The sequence below is a fragment of the Hibiscus syriacus genome, unplaced genomic scaffold (genome assembly GCF_006381635.1).
Source record: "Hibiscus syriacus cultivar Baekdansim isolate YM2019G1 unplaced genomic scaffold, ASM638163v2 tig00110597_pilon, whole genome shotgun sequence".
NCBI classification, from domain to species: Eukaryota; Viridiplantae; Streptophyta; class Magnoliopsida; order Malvales; family Malvaceae; genus Hibiscus; species Hibiscus syriacus.
Window position 1 is genome coordinate 1,318,568 of NW_024062795.1, and position 5,211 is coordinate 1,323,778.

The window sequence follows — 5,211 nt, forward strand, 5'->3', positions numbered from 1 at the left end:
GATTGTAATATTTTAAACTTGTAAGTTGACTTTATTCTGGTGACATGGACCTATTTTAAAGTATTGGATTTTATAATGATGATACTTTTGCTATTACTATTCAGTTTATCGTGGTTTTGATTTTTAAAATATGTTTTAAATTAATTTATTACTGATTGGTTTTATATTTAAGAGTTGAGTTTTAATAGTATAATTTATTATAATTTCATGTCATGAATAATGTAGTTTTACATTGATTGGATAACGGTTTTGGAAAATGTCTTTGTGATCTACTAGACTTAGTCGAAACGCATAAGCCGGGTCTAGAGGGATTACACAAAGCTCTAGAGATCCTATATTTGATGATATTTTCCTGGATCTTGACTGCGGAAATGTTATCTCAAGATCTTAATTGTGTAAAGTGGAAATCATTCTTACGAGTGAGATTCGGTTCGGAGGAATGTAACACTTATATTTGAGTTTCCAGATAAGTTAAATTATCTATTCCTAACATTTACTTGTCTTGATGAACAAGGATTCTTGAAATTTGTTTGAAGAAGCTTACACAGGTGAGGCACCTATAAAGAATCACCATTGATTCCCAAAACAAGTACTGAACTAAGGGAACAAGTCTACCATCTACACTCTACGAGTTAAAAAGGGTTGGTTAGTGTCACTGTTCTCCACCAACCTCTAAACATCTTCACAAGCCATCATATTTAGATCAGGCAATAAGAAAAGACTCTCCTCCTCACTACAACTACCCTTGCACAAATCCGGTATCGGTTTCCGCTCATCAACGGCATGCGATGGCAGACTTGAAGGACTGTAGTCAACACCAGAGCCTATTCTCTCCTCTTCATCAACATTTGAACACCACGTCTTCGAATCAAGCTGTAATAATGCAGGTGTACATCAAAAACAACGCTACACGATTGGCAAATGAGTTATTGAAGAGCTAACCTTGAATCTTTTCAAGTTGACATTCCTTGCTCTATGTTGTTTACAGGCAGCAAGCATGGATGCTATCTCCTGTTGAATGAGTGTAAAATAATGATTAACACTGGTATCGAAAGCATGAGATCGATAAGCACGATGAACACACCTTTTTCAAATAAACACTTTCTTCCAGTAGCCGATTTTCCTCCTCCTTGAGTTCTGCAAATGTCTGAAAGACAAAGAACGACAACAAATCCTTCTTTTTCTTATTTTTATAAATTATATGATCTTAGAAAAAAGAGAGAGTAGGAAATGGGTATCCTTTCTTTTTCTTTTTCTAGTTACGAGGAAAAGTCATCCATAAAGAATGACAACTTCTCCCAATTTTTTCTTTGAATTAAAGGGCCAAAACAGAATGAAGGGGAAAGGGAGTAAAGTTCATTACAGTTTACCATATTTATGGTCTTTTTCTTTTCTTTTTTTTGGTCTTTTTTTCATTCTTTCCATTTTGGCCCCTTAATTTAAGGTTTTATCTTTTACATACAACTGAAATTAAATTTACCTTCTTTTTCTTGATCTTTTGGTACTTGTGCTAGTGGCCTCATTCGCAGTAGTACCCTACAACATCCATCAACAAATATAAAAAATTAAAGCCCAACAAAGCAAGTTGAAGATTAAGAAATAAAGATAAGATTACCTCTCAAAACTCATACGCAAGGATGTATTGAGAGATAGACGGATACCATCATTTTTCTAAAATTTTTAAATTATTATTTTATTAACAATATATTTCCGCCTTCTAAACTTTTAAAAATTCATCCATAAAAAAATACATACATCCATCCCTACAAGCAAGCATGCATTGATATAATACAAACCAACAGCTCACCAAAACGGGGGAAATTAAAAATAATAAATATTTAATACAAATCTTCAATTATTCTAAAAAGCTCCTCCTAACCTAAGTGAGTCAGTAGTAGCACGCCACGTCATGCAAGAAAGAATTTTCTTTCCCATTGTATATTGGCATTGCTACCTCACGTCACGTGACATATAGCACATGACCCGGCTGTATATCCTTTATCTTTCTTGCCAACACCCCATGATTAAAAAAAAAACTCTAATGACCAAAAATTCTCTCATGACTGAGAACCATATTTATTCTTTTTCTTAATTCTTTTTCATATCAGACGGTGCATGATCCATCCGATCATAAATTTCGGGCAACAATGGGGCCATACATAAGACTAGATAAAACACGGTAGAAACCGACACAGATAGATAGTGATGGGAGGAAGACAGACCCACCAAATTCGTATGTGTTCGCGTCACACCTGATAATTCCCCCCACCCCGGGGAACCTCCATCTACCCAAAAAGAAGGGTGAAAAAGAAATACGCCACTAACAAACATCACGCCAAACCCAAACGCAGAGTCCCGCAGTCATCTTTCAATGGACCCACCTATCAAATACTTTTCGGTAAAATTTATCTAGTCACTAAAATAAATTTTAAAAAATCATTTTAATCATTAAATTTACAAAATAATATCAAATTTATTAAATTATTATTAAATGATCGTGATGTTATAATAATTATAAAAATATAAAGTTCAATGAAATTTGAATAGTTGAGTGAGTTATTTTGTAGTTTACCCTTCTTTTCCCGTTTAATCACAGAAAAGAAAACCTAAAAATAAGATATATCCACTGGATGGGCTGTAGGGCCCCCCACTGAACTCTTCTTCTTTTTTTCCCCAGAAAGAAACCTCTATTGAAAACCATAAACTAGAAGTGGCAACTAGAATCTAAGCAAGTGTGGTTTGATTTACTAAATCTAAGAAATGTAAACGAGAGAATGACAGGTGACCGGAAAAGAAAACGCTGAGCACTTCATACCTGCTTATACGGCTAATCTCACGTGTAACTGTTGAATTTGTAAAAATATATGGGAATTTTTAGTCCGGATGACGATGCTTGAGCACATCCAACCCAGACGTTTCAGTTCGAAGATGATGAGAAAGAAAAGCAAAGAAAATAAAAGTTGTATAGATTTGACCACAGTGAGTTATTGAAAGGGCAGCCGTCATTGGAGATCGAGAACATGCAATCCGGAAGAAGAAAAAAAGCATCGGTTTACATGAAACGAAGAGGAGCACTAATGAGAAGAATTTTTTTGTGGGGGGGAGGGTTTTGAAATGGGGGTGTTACGTAGTTTAACGTGTCGCGAAAGGATATGCGTGACTGCTACAGGTCCTTATCAGACGTAGCAGAAAAAAAGAGCAGATCCTTATCTCAGATGAAGGAGAAAGAAAGAGTGGGAGAGAGAGAGAGGGAAAAAACTTGGATCTGGAAGGTGCAGCTGGTGGAGAGCAACGGAGGTGACTACTACAGGTCTCTTCAAAACCATCGGCGGCGAGAGGAGATGCGGCGCTCCACCACCGCTCAAGAAAGAGGCGTGGTGGGGCTACCTCTACTGCCGACGTTGCAATCTCCTCCATCTATCTTAGCGTCGAACGGCATCAGCATGGGTCTAGACCTGGGCTGACGCATCCCCCATCTAAGAGCAGCCACCGCAGATTGGGAGGCCGTGAGGCGTCCTGGGCTTGCTTGAGCCTTACGAGAAGCTCCACAACCACGTTGTCGTCAGTCATCGCCTCACGAACCCACTCATCTTTCACCATCGTCTTCGTCATCCACCCAACGGACAAAAAGCCGAGGTTGATAAAGAGGTGAATATGAAGAAATAAAGGTTTGCAAGAGAGAAGATACGTGGAAAGGCGGTGGCGAGGAAAGAGAGAGGTTGAAAATGTGAAAGAAAGTGATGGAGATGGCCAGATGGGTGTGAGCAATGTATATTTGTGTGTGTATATATATATATATATATGAGGGCGCTTTTTCCTTTTTCCCTTTCTTGTTTGCTCACTGGAACACTCTTTTTTTGGTCCACCTTAGAATTATTTACAAAATTTACATGTAAATTAGTCTAATAAATTAAATTTTAATTAATTAATTTACAATTAAAAACATCTTTATTTTTATTTTAAAATTTAAAACTCGACATAAAAGTTGTTTGATTAGAAAAGTGCTTCACATCACAAAAATAAAAAAGGCTGGAATTTTCATTTTAATTTTAACCATGGTCATCTCCACTAAAACAGCACACATGACTTGAAAATAGTGGGCGGTCATACAATGTAATGCAATAAATTCATGGGTAAATTACACAAATAATAACTGAAGTTTGAGTAAGATTTTATTTTATCATTGAAGTTTAAAAAGTTACAAAATAATTATTAATGTTATCGAAAAGTAACAAAACGATATTCAACCGTTAAGGTCCCTTAGTTAGGCCATGACAATCTGATGTGACAGTTAGAGACATAGGCGGGACTAGGATGACGCAACGTGCGCAACAGAATAAGGTCTCGGAATAATAAGGGCCTCAAAAAATAAGATTTATTACTATTGTTACAATAAAAAAGCAAACAAAGTAATATGAAGAGAAAATCGCCTCAGTGACCAAAAATGCCTTATAATATACGATTTTAACCAACTTTTTCCGGATTTGCCAAAATGACCAACAAAATCGCAATGCGATCGCTAATTCGCAACGCGATCTCCATTATCGCAAATTCGCATTGCATTCGCGTTGCGATAGTTGGAAATCGCGTTGCGATGGTCTACAGTGTCGTTGCGATTTCCCAATTCGCAATGCGAATAGTAAATCGCAACGCGAATTGGTAAAATCGCAATGCGATACTGACTATCGCAATGCGATAATACAAAATCGCAACGCGATACTGACTTTCGCAACGCGATACTGACTTTCGCAACGCGATTCTGACTTTCGCAAGAGTAATACAGAATCGCAATGCGATTTTTAAAGTTCGCAACAGGTTTAGTTTCGCAACACAAATTTTTGGGTATATATCTACGCAGACAGTAACAACTCATAACCTAAATCCCTAAATCGCAACTCATTTCATCTCCATCTTCACTCTCTCTGGCGACATCCGTTCCTATATCTGTTCTACATCCTTCCCCATCCGGCAACAGGTCTTAGTTCGCAGCTCGTTTGTTTAGTAAATTAATTTACAACCATGAATCATCTAATGTTGATCATGTTTGGATAGATTTGTGTTTTGGAGGTCATGGGAGAATGTTCATGGTGTTTACAATATATACCTTTACCCATGAATCTTCAACTAAAATGTCATTAAAAAAGTTAACTTATGAAACTCTAATATTACGTGTTTCAAAGAAATTGAATTTAGAGCCCCTAAGTGGATTTA

The 5,211-nt window shown here is 36.7% G+C and overlaps 1 long non-coding RNA gene across 1 annotated transcript; it reads right to left on the reverse strand.

The window, feature by feature from the left end:
- Positions 1 to 502: 502 nt before the first annotated feature.
- On the reverse strand, positions 503 to 1,538 carry LOC120134023. The gene is made up of 4 exons (XR_005517142.1): positions 1,481 to 1,538; positions 1,085 to 1,147; positions 943 to 1,011; positions 503 to 873 (listed from the first exon to the last, which is right to left on the reverse strand). It is a non-coding gene; the product is annotated as an uncharacterized LOC120134023 (long non-coding RNA).
- Between the last annotated feature and the right edge of the window lie 3,673 nt (positions 1,539 to 5,211).